The sequence below is a fragment of the Natator depressus genome, chromosome 4 (genome assembly GCF_965152275.1).
Source record: "Natator depressus isolate rNatDep1 chromosome 4, rNatDep2.hap1, whole genome shotgun sequence".
NCBI lineage: Eukaryota > Metazoa > Chordata > Testudines > Cheloniidae > Natator > Natator depressus.
In genome coordinates, this window is record NC_134237.1 from 61,604,626 (window position 1) to 61,624,009 (window position 19,384).

Genomic DNA, 19,384 nt, shown 5'->3' on the forward strand with positions numbered 1-19,384 from the left:
CCTCAGACCATTCCACAAATATCTGTGATGAATCTCAATATAACAAAATTGCTCCACTGAACAGTGACATCCTTATCATTCCTATGTCCTCCATTTCCACAGGGTAATGTGCCATCTTTCCTTGTTCAGCACCATATTCCTTCATTCTCCCCTTCTATGTTGTTTCATGTATAATTGTCCAGGGTGTGTTACCCACTCATGTCCCCTCTGTCTTATCTACCTGCTATTCTGTCTGTTTCTGTATTCCCTATCTCCTGAAAGAGACACCTTTCAGCTAAGCCATAACAGAATGAAATGATGGGATACTAAATAATTACTTAAATTTTCTACTAAAAGCAAAGCTCCTCTCTAGTTCTTATGCCTTAAACCTTATGCCTAGATTTTAACTATAACTTCTCTTAATGCTATTTAGAATTGCTTAACTGTTCTGATCCATGGCTGGATCCCTCCCTAACATACTGAAGATGTGCTACCTTTTGCTGACACAAGACTTCTCTTTGTCATTGTGAGCACTAGCCAGGTGAACGTATTTAGAAAGACTGTCCAACAGCTCCTTTTTGTTATTGATTATGGACTTGTATGAAGCATTAAGTAGCAACAATGCTCTGCCACTGCCTGAAGAATCTGCATAAAAGGCTTAGCAATTCCATTCTCCCAGGTGATTATACATATTACACATCTTGTTGTGAGTTAATTGGTTTAGCCTTTCCATATACTGGATCTCTCATTGGCTCATTTCTGTTTTCCTTATGTTTTACCAGCTTCTGCCCTAAAGATTGTGTAGGGACTGGAAGAGGGGAGGCCCTGCTCACTCCAAATGTCTGAAAGCCACCTCTGTGTCACTGTATTCCCCCTTTCAAGTTCCTTGAGGAGCTTGTCATGTCCAGTGAAGTGTGAGTGCGGCGCAGATGGGAGAGAAATATGCATTCTCCCCTTCCAGTGCTGCAGGAAATCCATGAGGGAGTTATTGTGGTCATTGGCTCTATTAACTTATAAGTGGAGGCCCATCCATGCCATGCACTCTCCCCTTGAACCCCCACAAGTGTGAATGAAATCTGCTGTTGCCCATTGCCACTATTGGAGTCTCACTAGCAGTGCACTAGTCATAGTGGGTATGCTACTATAGGTAGGCTGCTGACGATTTTACCACAGTATCATCCAACCCTGCTCAAGGCATTTTTAGATGGGAGATGGCCAGTGGGAGTCGGTTTGTAGTGTAATGGCACCTTTTTATCAAACAGTGAAATGTTTGATAAAAAGGTGCCATCTAGTCTGGGCTAGTGGCTATAACATCCTATTGAGGCTATTTTGTGACTGAATATTTAAATTGTTTTGTTGTTGTTTGTTTAATTTGAAAAAAAGTTTTGTTATGGAGCTGAAGATGCAGAATGCATTGAATTTCTGAGTTATGTGCTAGGACAGATGAAATCTACCTTAATTCTGTAAAGTATCAACAGTTCATCTTTGGGGCTCTTAAAGAGGATTTTATATTTTTATTTATGTTTTGACTGAATATATATCTGGCTTTCTTCTGAACCCTAATTTAGGAGAGTACACTACTTAACCTATGATTGTAGCAATGCTCAGGATAGATATATTAACATGCTTCATTTCATTAGGGTATTTTTAATTTAGGGGCACCAATCCACTAATCTTACTTCATTCTGTCTCAGTAACCATGAGGGCCTTTATAAAACTCTTAATGCTGTTCAATCAGAGAAACAAATAATTAGCCTGCATTCAGGTAGAGCTCTTGGCAAGGCAACTAGGATAATGAAGTACTTCATAATTTTTTTCCGGTTATGCTGCACCTGGCACAGCATCTCAGCACTTGCCTGCCAGGAGAGCCAGAGCTCAAGTCCTATGCATGAGCTGATTCTGTTTATCAATGTGCCACTTGTGTGCATTTATTTTCATTCTGAATTATTCAGGTTGAGAGGTTCTTTAAGTCTTTTTACAGGGAAAAGACCATAATGCCTACTTCTTATCATCACTGTTCTCATGGACTCTTCACCCTTGTATACTTCTGTCACATTCTAATCCATTTAAAATATCTTAAAATATTTCACACAGTCTGCACAGCCTTTAAGAGCTTACATTCTCACTGGAGAAAGGGGAGGTTGAGAGAAGACGTTGTTTCTTCCACAGACTTGAGGAAAGAAGTTGAAAATCTAGTCAGCAAGAGCAATACCCAAGTATTAATACTAGAACTCCAAGGAAGCAATATCGGTCTGAGCTCATTGTCTTGCTTCTGTTTATAAATATAGAATGTGCTCTGTTTCCTCCAGATATTGATCTTCATTTCAGAATCTATGTATTCTGCCCATCAAATGAAAAGGACACCCATACCACAAGCAACTAAAAAATGGAGAGACCTTGCATGACAACATGTAGCTCAGTTGCTTCACCAGAAAGCTATAGAGAATGTTATTTTAAGCTTGGTTAAAAATGGAGAGTAGTGATAGCCCATATATTTTATTTGTTAATCAATATGTTCAATACAGTATGAGTAGTGATAAAGGATAAAGTCCCTATCTCTGAGGACTTCTCTCAGGGCACAAATAGGTACACGTTCTTTCAATACAAGAACACATTTCCAAATGTACACGTATGCTTTTCTACACAGATCAGGCTGACGATGTGCTGATACCATGGCTTATCATTCTGACCAGCATTGTCTCATTTCCTTGTGCTGCTCCTTCTGTCTGTTTGTATCCACCTGTTTCTTGTCTGCGCCTGGTCTGTGACAGAGGCTCCTAGGTACTACCACAATACAAATAATAATGCTTTCCAGTGTGTTTGAAAATTTGGCCCATGTTTGCCAAAAGTTGCCATAAATTCATGCACTCAGGGAAAAATTTGCCCTATGAGAGTTTCATAATAAACTGCATATGCAAATGACTGCTGATATCACTTATGGGGATAAATCAAATTGTAAATAACTTTCAAAATGCAGTGTGACAGATGGACAAAGTTATGTCCGTTTTTAGTCTTTTGCAACATACAGTGCTTAACTAAAATATCTCTGAATGCATTGATTGCTTAGCAAATTGTAGCAACAGTTCCAGTCTTTGACCATAAATATTTTATTAAATAGAAATATCATTCAGTAAGCACAGTTACTTGCCCTAGAAAATTTGTAAATCTGATCCAAACACTGAGGTCCCCTGGTGAAATGATATGGCCAATATTAGACAAGATATTGGCTTAGTGCTGAAACAAAAGATGCCTGCTGAGTTGACATTAAACAATTTCTTTCATTCCATTTATTTCTCATATCAGGAAAAATATGAATAAAAAGAACCCTACATATGTTACTATACAGCATATGTGAGTTTATGCAGATGTTAGCGTGACTATGGAAGTTGCTTTAGATCAAACTTAATTCTAGTCTTTCTTTCAAATACACAGTAAAAAAATTTTCCCCATTACAATATACTTTAGTATGGGTAGATTTAATGTAAAAAATAGTATAACAACAACTGTGAGCACACTTTCCATCGGACAGCATTGAATTCTAGACTTTGTGACAGGGTCAGGCCAGATGGCTACAGGAGAGTGACAGAAGGCAGATATATTAGTCCCAGGTTAAGTAGGTCCCTTTTCCCTGGATAAGATAACAGGGAAGGTTCCCAAACAATCAGGAACTTTCTGGAAACAATTAAGGCAGACAGGCTGATTAGAACACCTGCAGCCAATCAAGAAGCTGCTAGAATCAATTAAGACAGGCAGGCTAATCAGGGCACCTGGGTTTAAAAAGGAGCTCACTTCAGTTTGTGGTGTGCGTGCAAGGAGCTGGGAGCAAGAGGCGCAAGAAGCTGAGAGTGAGAAGGCGTACTACTGGAAGACTGAGAAGTACAAGCATCATCAGACATCAGGAGGAAGGTCCTGTGGTGAGAATAAAAAAGGGTGTTGGGAGGAGGCCATGGGGAAGTAGCCCAGGGAGTTGTAGCTGTCACGCAGCTGTTACAGGAGCCACTGTAGACAGCTGCAATCCACAGGGCCCTGGGCTGGAACCCGGAGTAGAGGGCAGGTCTGGGTTCCCTCCATCCCCCCCAACTCCCTACTTGGTACCAGAGGAGTTGACCTGGACTGTGGGTTCCACCAGAGGGGAAGGTCTCTGGCCTGTTCCCTGATCCTCTTGGTGGATCAGCAGAGACTGCAGAGATTATTGTTCTTCCTTTTCCCCATGCTGGCCAGTGATGATGCTAACTGAGTGAATGGCAGATTTGAGCCACGAAAGTGGCCAAACTGAGGGCTGCCGTGAACCTGCTTTAAATTGAGTTAGATCTGTGAAGTCAATGAATCTGCATTGATTTACACTAGTTAAGGATGTGGTGAATGGCTTTGTATCTGTGGTTATTAGACCACATTCCTGTAAGGGATAGTCTAGGTACTTAATCCTGCCATGAGTGCAGGGGACTGGACCAAATGACTTCTTCAGTCCTTTCCAAGTGCTATGATTCTATTATTAGTCTTTCTGAAAGACCCTGGACCCAATATTACTCTCATGGACTTCAGTGGGAGCAACATTAGGCCTAATATAATACTTGTGATTCTTATCCACATTGCAGTCATAGCTAATGCAACACATAGCTGGGCAGGTCTAATTCTAGAATATCTCCACTGACTTAAACTCATGTAAATTAAATCAGAATTTGGCCTAATATTTTCAAGCTCGATTATAATAATAACTCTGCTCTCAGAAGTGTAAATCAGAACTATTCTACTGAAGTCAAGGGAAAAAACAGGTGTAAAAGTGGCATAAGAGAAGAATGAAGATATTAAGACCAAAATTGACTTTAGGGGTGATTCACAGGATATTATTCAAAGGGTCAGCACAGCTTAAGTCAGGACAGAATTTGCCTCAAAGGGTTCTACTAAGACTATAATTCGTCTTATACCCAATTAAATGAAACTGTATCTTTCAGTCTCACTCCTAGCTTTGGAATGTAGTGCCTCTTTGTATAGAGCAAGTGTTCAAAAAGAACAACAGTCTCATGGAAGACATTGTAGTATTAATAAACTATTAAGCCATTTCAATTCTGACCCAGCTGCAGGGAACTGTCAAGCTCAAGGTTGAACTTGAAGGAAAAAAAATTTCCTTTGGGGATTTTGACTGTCAAGCTGTTTCTTAATCAGTTATGAAAACATTGGTTTGATCACCTTAAGCTTTCAAGAAATAAAAAGCAAGAGACAATAAACCCGCTACACACTTATTATAATAAGGAATACATTATTTGCATCACCACACTTCTCTCTGTTGTGTTTGTTTGTTCTGTAGAATCAAAATGTGATTTTTTACATGTTGGTGGTTTTGTTTTCTGCCATTTTTAGACATGAGTAATTTTTTTAAAAAAAATTACAGCCAAATTCTAGGACCTTAAACTGATTCACAGAGTGAGATTTTATTTCCATTTGCAAACCAACTTTGAATATTCTCTGCTACTGATATTAGTTTAGAATTAGTAGTGAGTGAATGAGTATGAAACAACCCAAAGAAGAATCCAGAGCCAAACCTTTGTAAATGTTGGTAATAATTTGGTAATGACTAACCCAGAAGGCTTTAGTTATAAAATAATGCCAGCATAATGAAAAGAGGAGATGTAGGATGAATAGCTGTTTAGCCATGTTTGCCAATGCTCTGCATTCATGTTTTTAACACTGTTTAGCAAAAATAGAAAGGCTGCCCATGGTTAAAATATCGTATTTACAACATGTTCTGTGGTTTACAATGAGTATCAGCTTCTTTATTTAAAAAAAAAAAGACTTTGTGGATATCAAGTGCAAGCCCTAAAATACTGAAGTCCTAAAGTAAATCTTAATTTCAAAAAAACAAAAAGTATATCTGGGGGTGAGTGGGGTGGGGAGAAGAACACCACAACTGAATTTGGCTCAGAATTCCTTTGCACTATGTATGCAGCAAAGTTGGCTCTAAACCACCTGTCTCATCCCATCCCAGGGCCATTGGAGGACCAAACTGGCCCCTGGTACAATGAGAACAGCTTCAGGGATGCTCTAGCTTACACTAGCTGGAGTAGTACACTAAGGATCACTGCACTGACTCCAAGCTCTTAGCCATTGCCTTCTTATACCTCCTATGCTGGAGGTGAGGTAGTATGTAACTAAGCTAAGAGATTTCTCAGGTGTCCAGTTGGGACTAATTTAAAGTCCTTTTTCTTCTGATCCACTGATATAAAGGGACCACAACAGTGGCCAAGGATCAGGCCCATTGTTGTTTTTCTGGCAGTAATATCTTATAGAATTGAAGTTTCACTCTAGAATCCACACTACTAATGTATGTGTATATAGATGAACATGTGACAGGTTGGGTCACAGAGACCCCCGTGGGACTGCCACCTGATGTGCTGAGACTACGTCTGAGCCTGTTTTCCCTGGCAACTTGGGACTTCAGAACCCTGCCTTGTTGAGCCAGACATGCTAGCCTGCTGCAAACACAGACCCAGGTCTGAACCACACACCCCCAAAAGCTGCAGCCTTAGCTGAAAATGGCTTAGAAAGTGCTCCTATCTCTAGCACCCAGACATCCAGTTCCCAATGGGATCCAAACCTCAAATGTGTTTTACTCTGTATAAAGCTTATACATGCACAGCTGTTTGCTCCCCCAGGAATTAATTACTTGCTCTGGGTTAATTAATAAGCAAAAAGTGATTTTATTAAGTATAATCAGTAGGATTTAAGTGGTTCCAAGTAATAACAGACAGAACAAAGTAAATTACCAATCAAAATAAAATAAAAAATACAGAAAAAATCTCCCCCTCAGAGATGTTCTAATAAGCTTCTTTCACACACTGGACTCCTTCCTAGTCTGGGCCCAATCCTTTCCCCCGGTACAGTCCTTGTTCCAGCTCAGGTGGTAGCTAGGGGATTTCTCATTACTGCAGCCCCCTTTGTTTTCTTCCACCCCCTTATATAGCTTTGGCACAAGGCAGGAATCTTTTGTCTCTTTGGGTCCCCACCCCTTCTTCTAAATGGCAAAGCCCCAGATTTAAGATGGATTCCAGTACCAGGTGACATGGTCACATGTCCTGTCAGACCCCAAGTCTCCATTCTTCCCTGCCTGACTCACAGAAAGGCTTGCAAGTAAACAGCCATCTACAGTCAATTGCCCTGGTTAATGGGCGCCATCAAGATTCCAAACCACCATTAATGGCCCACAGTGGTATCTCTTGACTTTTTCCTCCTTCCATGCTTAGCCATTTTCTGCCGTAGCGATCGTTCACCATTTGGTCCATTCCTGCACAACCGCAAAGATTTGACGGCCTGAGTGTCCAACATCGGAAAAGACTTGATGAACCCATGTAATAAGAGGTCTGCCTGTGGGCCACCTACACCCTTCTGTTGGTGGAATTTTATCCTGGATGTTACAAGCCACTCGGAGAATGGTGTTTGCTGGAACGTCTTGCAGCATTCTTGTGACATGTCCGAAAAGCGTAAGGTGCCACCTGTGGACAATGGCCCCAGTAGTCTGTAGACCCGAGCAACCGCAAACATCTGAATTACAGATGAAGTCATTCCACTTTATACCCAATATACGATGTTGACATTTTGTGTGGAAAGCCTCCAGCTTTGTCCAGTCTGAGCGGCATAGTGTCCTTGTTTCGCAGCCATACAACAGTATTGGAAGGATACAGCTCAAATAAATCCTGAACTTGGTTGTCATACTAAGATGATGTTGATTCCATACCCATTGTAAACAGCCCACGGCAGATGCTGCGATGCCAATCCAATGGAGAACCTCCGTGTGAGAATTGGAGGAGCTGGTAAGTATAGAACCCAGATAGCAAAAGTTGGAAACTGATTTGACAGTTTTGTTGTTCAAAGAGATTGGAGACACGGGTGGACCTGGTTCTAGATTTTTCAGTTTTATCTTTGACCATGAAATAAGGAGACCAATCTTAGCTGACTCCTCCTCCATATGCTGGAGTGCCTCACGAAACCTGTCGGGGCTCCGTACTAAAAGAACAAAGTTATCAGCATAGTCAAGGTCTGTGAGTGAGAGATCACTGATCTCAATGCCTATGAACCTGATGGAATGCTGTATTATGAAATCCATTGCCCGACAAAAGAATGTAGGGGCCAGAACGCAACCCTGCCTAACACCAGATACTGATTTAAAAGGTCTGGACATCTGGTTCCTCAGAAGAACACTGGCAGTGGTTCCATTATGCAGCTTTCTAATCAAGTCCAGCAGAGTGGTAGGGACACCTATGCCCTTTAAGGCCTTCCATAAAGTGACATGGTCTACTGAATCAAATGCAGCCTTAAGATCAACATACACACGACATGCAGGGGCTTCCTGAACTCTCGATGTATCTCCGACAACAAGCGAAGGACCAAAATGGTGTCTAATGTGGACCTGTTCCTCGTAAAGCCTGACTGTTGGGGTCAATGCTTCCGATGTAGCAAAGGCTACAGGTGTGCCAGCAAAATATGCGCAAACAGCTTCCCTGGAATGGAGAGCAAGGTGATCTGCCTGTAGCTCTTACATTCACTGCACGGTCCCTTGCCCTTATAGAGTGGGATCACAATACCGTCCTTCCAGGTGGCTGGCAGGGTTCCAGTTCTCCATACCAGATGAAAGATGGCCAGAAGTGATTCTGCTACAGGATCAATAGCACATTTTAGCAGCTCTGAAGGGATACCATCGGCACTGGCTGTGTGTCCATTTTTCAGTTTAGAGATGACACACTTCACTTCATCCAATGTTGGTGCATTAGTACAAATGTCTGGATCCAGAACCACAGTGACTGCCAGATCATCCAGCTCTGAACAAGCAGCAACTGGAGGATGGTTCAGGACACTATGATGATGATTCACCCAGTGTGGGAGACTATCATCATCCAATTTCCATGGATGACCTTGGCTGTCATTCAGGATGCCATTTGTAGAGACTACATCTTGACCGCTGAGGTTGACTCGTGACTGAGATGTTACTTTTATGTTTTTCCATAGAAAGCTTTGGTGGGGTGGAGGTTCAGCAGAAGTTCCAGTCTAAAAATATTTCAACTGAAAACCAAAACATTTCTATTTGGAACGGTGACAATGCCTCATGGGAATTGTAGTTCAGGTACCTTTATGATTCCATTCTCCTCTAGAGGTTGAGATCCTTAGTTGGACTGTTACCCATGATGCAACATATTCTCCCATCTTAGAGAGGGGAGGCAGTGACTCATAGGAGATGTAGGCTGGCTGAGGAGCACAGCACACAGAAGGGAATGGAGACATGAGGCACCATGATAGTTTGGAAATGCTGAATATTTCTGCTTTCGGGCACTATTTCTCTAATACAACAATTCAAACTTTCAGTGGAAATCAAAAACTTCATTTAGCTGAAAACCCAATTTTCAACTGAAGAACAGTTGTGGCAGAACTTCCAACCAGTCCTAGATATATTATCAGGATAATTCATGAGTTATAGTTCCTGTTAGAGTGAGTAAAGCCAACAGAGACATCCCTGGGTGCAAGAAAACACTCTGGGGTTCCCCTCATGGAATTTTCCCCAAATTGTTCCATCAAGGGAGAGGCAGTATTTGCCTCCTTAAAAATGGAAGTTGGTTAAACATTGATCCCATCCCCAAGATCCACACAATGCTTGGGGAATCTCTGCTGGGGCAGATACCCTCAACTCCCTTTGTAAATTTAACAAAAAACAGGTACCTTTTTAAAAATGCTGATGCCTAAGAAACTATTAGTCAATCACAGAGACAATTTATTTGGTACTTAATGGTGCTTAGTCCTTGTTCTGGCCCTGTGCACAAGGGTAAATGCCTCACAGAATTAACTGAGTTGACAATGGATGACTTTGAACGTTTCTGGTCAAGCTAATCTCCTAGTAATGAACATCTCAAAATAGGTTAATTATCAATCATTGATACACCATGCCAGGGTCTGGCAAAATATTTCTGAATGTTCAGACATAGGTTGGGGTAACTTCATAGCAAGAAGGAATCCGCAAGTTGTGGATTAGCTCCTTCCATGGAGGAAAGTCAGATTTGAAGATTAATAGAAGGTTTTCTGGCTAAAATGTAACTGAAATATACTGGCAGTGTACAGGTTTAATTAAGGACAGAGTTTGGCCTCATTTCTTTAAATCAGAGCAGCAAAGGTAGTGGCCAGAAATTGTTTCCTTACAGTGTTTAGTCAGAATCTGCTTTTCATGTCTAACCGTCAAATGCACAATGCCAGCAACCATGAGTTCCTTCATGCTTTCTGAATGCAGCACATTCCCCTTCTGGAAGACCAGTGGGTGAAAGGGCTGAAACCTGTACTCCGACCAAACCTTGATGATTTATAATAGTTTCAAGTGATGCAGTTACTTACAGACCACTGTCCCCATCACCCACCTATGCATTATTATCAAGTTACATCTGAATTACTTTCTTAGTCATGGAGTTGTTTTAAGCATTTTGGCCCTGACTCAGGAGAACATCCCTATTCAGGAAAGAATTTACTCACCATTGAAGGCAATGGGATTTAAACCCATGCTCAAGTGCTTTCCTCAGTTAGGTTCTCAGCTCAGAATTGTTCTGAGCTCATGGAAGATGATGATTTCCCGTTAGACTCAATGAGAACTATCAGGCAATAAAGACTGGAATGATCAGACACTGCTTGCACTGACCAGCACGTGTTACATATTCTTTGTGCATGGATAACTAATTCTAGCTCTACACAAACCCTAACACTACAGTATCAGCCTCAAGGATCTTAGTCTTTTCTAATTTCCATTTGACTTTCCTCCTCTATTTCGTTCAACATTGAGTTCTTGTTTAATTTTTTTCCTTTGCTGTTAATGGATTTACTTGTAGCCTTTGCGCAAGCCGCTCAGCTGGCTACAAATAAATTGTGAGGACAATTCGGCAACACTCAGGTGTATAAATGGTCACCACGTGTGGTCCTCCACTGAAGACCAAGGGCCTGTTCCACTTTTCAATTGCTTTTTTTATACTATCACTGCATTCATTTTGCACACTTGCAATATTACCATTTTTTTCCTTTGCTTCATTGTTGACATCCCTAGAAATACACAGAAAATGTAGGTGGTAAAACAAATATGCTCCTAAATGTATTCTATAGTGGAATAGCTTATAGGCCAATGTATACATATTTAGGTGCCTAACAAGAAGCGTTGGTAGAAAACTTTGAAGAAAACCTGTTTTCTATAGGATTTTTATTTTTTTATTTCATTGAAAAAACAAAATTTTAAGTCCCCAACCCTCCCTGGGGGGGGGGGAGGGGGAGGGAAGGGGGAGGAGTATGACTCAAATACCAAAAACTTGCACGTTCATTTTCACTGTGGTCAGTGGATCAGGATTGAACATGGGATTATGGATTTAGAAATTGCTTTTAAAATTGTACCATTATTATATTTTTTCCAGTGGAGCCCCAAATGAAGGGGACAAGGGGAGAACTTCCTCCACAAAGCTTTGAACTCACCCCTAAACCTAAACAGGGCTACTAGCAGTAATGGATGTAGCTGGTGAGGCTTTGACTTGCTTCTCGATTGCTTCCTTCTAAAAGTGTGTGGTGGTGTTTTTGTGTTTTTAAATAATACTCTTGTCATGCAGTCTTAACCTTTAGAAATCAATCCAGATAGAAGGTTGGCATTAATTTTCTTACTGCAAAATCAATCTTGGATTCCAAGGAAAAGCTATAATGAAATGCACTTAAGTAATGCTGACAGACACTTTTGTTCTTAGTTTTAGTCCTTCGCTTGTATGTCCCTTATGAAGACTTAATTATGTAAATATGATTACATTTACCTAATACTCTGCCCCAACAAAAAGCTTGACAAAAGCATACTACTAAAATAACAAAGATGGCTGAATAAGAACAACTCGGGGTTTGAGTTCTTCAGTGAACTTACCAAAGTGAAACCTCTTGAAATAAATAGGGCTCTGCCTACACAGAGCCAGTTGCAGTGTTGGCACCTGGATGATTCTGATGTTAACATGTTTATGGGACCAGACATCTTTGATTCTGTGTGTGTGTAAAACTCAAAGGATCTATACGTAAAATGCTATGTATATTAGAATCCTTCTTGATTTTAAGTACAGACCTTCATCAAATTATTTTTTCAAGTTATTTTTAAACCATTAGTTTTCCTCATAAAGATGTACTTTAATACTACTATTTGCATTAACTGGAGCAGGCTGGTAGAATATAGTGATAGAAAAGTTGGCATTCTTACCTCAGGCAGAGGGGACAGTAAGAAACAAGGGTGAGAAGAGCCCCTAGTAAACCTGCAAAGGAAAGGGAATTTTGTTGAATCATCTATTTTCATTCTATACAGTACAGTCTGTTGTAGGCATTTTGTCTTGGATATACTTATTCTGATTGAACACAGTCTTCTTTCTCCTTTGTCTTCAGTTTTTTCCCCAGAAGTGCTTGATAAATGTACCTACATCTTTTCACTGAAACTATATTGTTCAGCTCCCATCTCTTGCTGAAAGGGAGGTCTTTTACCCCAATTAGTGGCACAGCTACTGGTTTATCTTCTTCAGACTGCACCGTGTGAGACAGAGTATTAGAATATATGTATCTTTTGCATACTCTAAGATCACACTTTCACTGGACTCCTGGGTTCTGAGGCTTTTCATTTAAAAGCAAGTCATTATCATAAAGCTGTCTTTTTTATTAGTGCCACTACATTCACCTGTCTCAGCTCCTTTTATTACCTCTGCAGTAGCTATAATTGGATCAGACAAGACAGTCTGGAATTGATGCTGAATTGGAAGGTGGTCTGCCATGTGCTATTTCCTACTGGCGGAGAAATTATGGAGGGAAATGTATTATGACTTTGTCCTTGTCATCACCACTTGGCAAACGAGGGTGTAGCTCAGTTTAAAGAGTGTGTTTATTATACACCACCATGTCCTTAGGACTACAGAATAGAGGAAATATCAGCAAGCATGTCTAATAACCAAAACACTTCCTGCTGGACCACAGCCTGTGTGTATCCAGGGAAGTGCAGTATAGATATTAAAAAAAACCAAACACTTATGGGAGTAGACTCGAATGAAATTATGGGCTTTATGACAGCAGTGTAGTTTAAGGAGGGACTTAAAGAAGGAGATGGTGATAGGGCGGGTTAGGAAAGGGATTCTAAATGCAGAGGATCGCATCAGAGTGAGAGAAGGGAGTGTGATCTTAAATGTAGGCAGCAGCTGAATTTAGCAGAATCTTAAATGCAATACTGAGAGATCTTGAATCTGATGAGGAAGACATGAGTGAAGTGATCTTAGGCAAAGGATGAGCGTGGTCACTTGCTCTGCTTTGGTATATTTAAGTAGTAATTCCTCAAAGTTTTTCACCTTTGCAACAGGAGCTCTTTCTTTTCATAGTAATATCAAATTACAGTAATCTTTTCAACCCCTACAGCTTCCCTGTTGGTATTATGTCTTACCATCATCCTAAATATTTTTCCTTTAAACATTCTACTGTACACTTAATGATAAACTGGAAATGTGGACAAGTGAATTTTCTCCATATGTCAGAATTTACCTTCATAAACTAGTTACAGTTCTACACTCACTAAAATAAAATTGAGTAAAACGAACCCAATTAACTGTGTGCCAAATAAGCATCAAGTGAACACAGAACCCAAATGAAAAATTGGATTGTTCACTCAGTCACACTGCCAATCAGGGCTGGCTCTACAGTTTTTGCCACCCCAAGCAGTGAAAAAAAATTGCCACCGCAGATGGCAAAAGGGAGAAGCTGCTGCCGATTTGCCGCTGCGGCCGGCGGGACAGAGAAACTGCCACCGAATTGCTGCCGCGGCGGAAACACTGCAGCCCCTTTCTAACTGCCACCCCAAGCAGCTGCTTGGAACGCTGGTGCCTGGAGCCGGCCCTGCTGCCAACAGAGTTCCCGCTACCTCTAAAAAACAAAACACAGCTGTTAGAGGATGTCCTTTTATATTAAAAAAAAAAATCGAATAATTCAAACAATGTGCTGAATTGTCTTGAGACATCAATATAACTTCTCATATCATCTGTATTAGAATATGAGATTAAAATATTTCCATTGGTGCTGGGGGTGCCGCTGCACACCCTGGCTTGAAGTGATTTCCCTTATAAACAGGGTTAACAGTTTGGTTCAATGGCTCTCAGCACCCCCACTGTGCAAATTATTCCAGCGCCCCTGTACATTTCTCAACAGAATCATGTGAGAGATGGTAAATAATACTTAACAAAAGCAGTGGCGTGATAAAGAGGAGCAACAGCTACAGAGGGAATTCTTCAAATCAGCACTACATCAATGAACTCATGATGCAAAGCCACGCAGTACAGTGACCATCAGGATCAATAATTACCAGGTCTGTCAACCTCAATCTTATGAAAGTGTGTCAAAATGGAAGAAATCTTCATTAATAAAATTTCTCTCTCAGGACTTCTTAGTAGGTCATTTAGACACTCTGTAAGAAGCTTACAAGAAGTGGAAGATTGGACAAATGACCAGGGAAGAGTATAAAATTGTTGCTCGGGCATGTAGGAATGAAATCAGGAGGGCCAAATCGCACCTGGAGCTGCAGCTAGCAAGATATGTTAAGAGTAACAAGAAGAGTTTCTTCAGGTATGTTGGCAACAAGAAGAAAGCCAAGGAAAGTGTGGGCCCCTTACTGAATGAGGGAGGCAACCTAGTGACAGAGGATGTGGAAAAAGCTAATGTACTCAATGCTTTTTTTGCCTCCGTCTTCACAAACAAGGTCAGCTCCCAGACTGCTGCACTGGGCAACACAGCATGGGGAGTAGGTGGCCAGCCCTCTGTGGAGAAAGAGGTGGTTAGGGACTATTTAGAAAAGCTGGACGTGCACAAGTCCATGGGGCCGGATGCGTTGCATCCGAGAGTGCTCAAGGAGTTGGCGGCTGTGATTGCAGAGCCATTGGCCATTATCTTTGAAAACTCATGGTGATCAGGGGAAGTCCCAGACGACTGGAAAAAGGCTAATGTAGTGCCCATCTTTAAAAAAGGGAAGAAGGAGGATCCTGGGAACTACAGGCCAGTCAGCCTCACCTTAGTCCCCGGAAAAATCATGGAGCAGGTCCTCAAGGAATCAATCCTGAAGCACTTACACGAGAGGAAAGTGATCAGGAACAGTCAGCATGGATTCACCAAGGGAAGGTCATGCCTGACTAATCTAATCGCCTTCTATGATGAGATTACTGCTTCTGTGGATGAAGGGAAAGCAGTGGATGTATTGTTTCTTGACTTTAGCAAAGCTTTTGACACGGTCTCCAACAGTATTCTTGTCAGCAAGTTAAAGAAGTACGGGCTGGATGAATGCACTATAAGGTGGGTACAAAGTTGGCTAGATTGTCGGGCTCAACGGGTAGTGATCAATGGCTCCATGTCTAGATGGCAGCCGGTATCAAGTGGCGTGCCCCAAGGGTCGGTCCTGGGGCCAGTTTTGTTCAATATCTTCATAAATGATCTGGAGGATGGTGTGGATTGCACTCAGCAAATTTGCGGATGATACTAAACTAGGAGGAGTGGTAGATAATGGTGGCAGGTAGGGATAGGATACAGAGGGACCTAGACAAATTGGAGGATTGGGCCAAAAGAAACCTGATGAGGTTCAATAAGGATAAGTGCAGGGTCCTGCACTTAGGACGGAAGAATCCAATGCACCGCTACAGACTAGGGACCGAATGGCTAAGCAGCAGTTCTGCGGAAAAGGACCTAGGGGTGACAGTGGACGAGAAGCTGGATATGAGTCAACAGTGTGCCCTTGTTGCCAAGAAGGCCAATGGCATTTTGGGCTGTATAAGTAGGGGCATAGCCAGCAGATCGAGGGACGTGATCGTTCCCCTCTATTCGACATCGGTGAGGCCTCATCTGGAGTACTGTGTCCAGTTTTGGGCCCCACACTACAAGAAGGATGTGGAAAAATTGGAGAGAGTCCAGCGAAGGGCAACAAAAATGATTAGGGGTCTGGAACACATGACTTATGAGGAGAAGCTGAGGGAACTGGGATTGTTTAGTCTGCAGAAGAGAAGAAAGAGGGGGGGATTTGATAGATGCTTTCAACTACCTGAGAGGTGGTTCCAAAGAGGATGGTTCTAGACTATTCTCAGTGGTAGAAGATGACAGGACAAGGAGTAATGGTCTCAAGTTGCAGTGGGGGAGGTTTAGGTTGGATATTAGGAAAAACTTTTTCACTAGGAAGGTGGTGAAACACTGGAATGTGTTACCTAGGGAGGTGGTAGAATCTCCTTCCTTAGAAGTTTTTAAGGTCAGGCTTGACAAAGCCCTGGCTGGGATGATTTAATTGGGGATTGGTCCTGCTTTGAGCAGGGGGTTGGACTAGATGACCTCCTGAGGTCCCTTCCAACCCTGATATTCTATGTTAAGTCGTATCAAGCTAATTTATTGTGAGACAGATGTTTGTCAAACATGAAAGCTGCAACAGTGCAGCATGTTAAAGGACATTAGAAATAAATGGTCAGCTGGACACCTTATGGGTAGAAAGAGGCTTTTTTTTTTTCTTTGTATTGTATGTAAAGAATGCCGAATATACTATAGCAAATTCATAGGCACCAGCCACCTACCACAGCTGAAGAACAGGATTATAGACATCAAAGTAGGGTGTTTTTTTGGGTTTTTTTTGTTTGTTTGTTTTTGGGGGGTTTTCTTGGTTTTTGGATGGGGGGAGCAAAGAAAGAGGGGGAGAATGTTTGCTTTAGTTTTAAAAACTTAAGGTGTTTTTGTTTAAAAAATATCATCTAATCCTGCATACTAATGAAACTACTTAAAGGGGAAAAAATAGTACTAGAGAATCATGGCAGAAATTTTACTCTGATCAGGAGAAGCAGTGATGCAAGAAAGACTACTCATTTATAGCCCTTGGTTGAAAAATACACCGTGTAGATAGTAGTCTGAATGCAAAAAATAAACTTTTTATATACAGCTAGTACTGGTACTTATCTTCTAGCACATTTTTATTATTTGTCTCTTAACTTAAGACTTACCTTTCAAGCTGAAAGCTATATGAACTAGTGCTTGATCTCAAAATACTAATAGCCCTACTAATGCATTAGTTATGAATTCAAGGAGGGACTAGGTAACAAAAGTGAAAATAATCCCCAAGTACATTTTATGAGCATGAAAGAAGGAGAAAGGGCTTCTTATTCCCTAACAATCTGAAAGGCACAATTCATTACCTAGTGAATACAAGGCCTTCTATATAGTCTGAATCTCAAATATAGTCAAGAAAAATAGGTTAATTTCTATGTTTAAATATATACCTCAAAATATAGTGGAGAGTATCACAAAGGGAGTAATGAAGGCTGCCAAACAGGAGACCAAATATCTTTAGGAGGTAGGGATACAGATATTTAGCAGATAGTCTTTCTTGTCTTTAACCTTTTAAATTCAGCCTTCTCAAATCTAACTTTCCTATCACAGCAGGAGAAAATAGTGTATAATACATTTGTTATGTATTTTTCCTTGGGCTGGAGAGAAAATCTTCCCAAATACCAGTGAGTTTTTGAGATTTTTATTAGACATTACCTGTTTAAAAAAGGTCACAAACACTCTGATTTCTTCAGGGCCAATTAATCTCTCAACATTCCACAGAGGTGTTTTGTTAGATAACATAATCATGAGAAAAATATGGAAAAATGTTAATATAATGGGTGAATGTTTATATGATAAGAAAAAGTCAAGCTAGTTTTGCAACCAAGTTACAGATAGATCCATGAAGAATTTAAACAAATTATTACAGCAATGAATGCAGGCATTTCTCTGAAATGCTACACTTGCCAGACAATGGCAAGCTAAATGTGAAATGGTATCTCACTTGAACAGAAACGGGTTAGACTAGTAGTACTTAGAACCTAGGAGTCCTATCGTTGGCTGTGCCACTGAATTGTTGTATGACTTGGGGCAAGTCATTTCACTTACTTTGCCGCAATGTCTTCATCTTTAAAATGGGAATTCTTTATCTATTTATAGGATGCTGTCATTTGTAATGTGTTTGAGAGACTTGGATAAAAGGTGCTATAAGAGTACAAATAACCAGTGTCATAGAAGGAAATGATTGTGAAACAAGCAACCTTTCAGAGCACACTGCATTATTTTTACTTAGCTTTGTTTTTCTGATGTCACTGTATATGCCAATGTACCATGGCAAAGCTCATTAGTGTCTAACAACAGTACGTGAAGTGCTTAGATGTTTCTTATAAGTCTTTAAACCAAAGGTGTACTAGAGACACCTAATCATACACAGCACAAAGGCAGACAGGAAGCTGCAGGTTGCTATATATTATCATTTAGATTTTACTGGATTCCTAGCAGGGTTTCACAAACTCTGCAGGTTATTTGTGTGTCCACATAAAGAAAAAGTAACATTTTGTACTATCCTTCAAAAATCAACTGTTTTTGTAATAACAAGCCTTTCAATACTTACTGTTTGGCTGACATGGATCCATTTAAAAAAAAAAGTCATCTCCTGTAGCTGAATGTCATTCTGTGGTGTAATACAGATCTTTGAAAAACAGTTTGGCAGTTAGTATTAATATTTGAGAGGTTTCAGAGTAACAGCCGTGTTAGTCTGTATTCGCAAAAAGAAAAGGAGTACTTGTGGCACCTTAGAGACTAACCAATTTATTTGAGCATAAGCTTTCGTGAGCTACAGCTCACTTCATCGGATGCATACTGTGGAAAGTGTAGAAGATCTTTTTATATACACACAAAGCATGAAAAAATACCTCCCCCTACCCCACCCTCCTGCTGGTAATAGCTTATCTAAAGTGATCACTCTCCTTACAATGTGTATGATAATCAAGGTGGGCCATTTCCAGCACAAATCCAGGGTTTAACAAGAACGTCTCGGGGGGAGGGGGAGCAGGAAAAAACAAGGGGAAATAGGTTACCTTGCATAATGACTTAGCCACTCCCAGTCTCTATTCAAGCCTAAGTTAATTGTGTCCAATTTGCAAATGAATTCCAATTCAGCAGTTTCTCGCTGGAGTCTGATAGAGCCAGAAGAGTTCCCAGAAGTCACCTACTACAGGACAGGCCTAACAAAGAAAATAACAGAACGCCACTAGCCGTCACCTTCAGCCCCCAACTAAAACCCCTCCAATGCATTATTAAGGATCTACAACCTATCCTGAAGGATGACCCAACACTCTCACAAATCTTGGGAGACAGGCCAGTCCTTGCCTACAGACAGCCCCCCAACCTGAAGCGAATACTCACCAGCAACCACATACCACACAACAGAACCACTAACCCAGAAACCTATCCTTCCAACAAAGCCCATTGCCAACTGTGCCCACATATCTATTCAGGGGACACCATCACAGGGCCTAATAACAACATCAGCCACACTATCAGAGGCTCGTTCACCTGCACA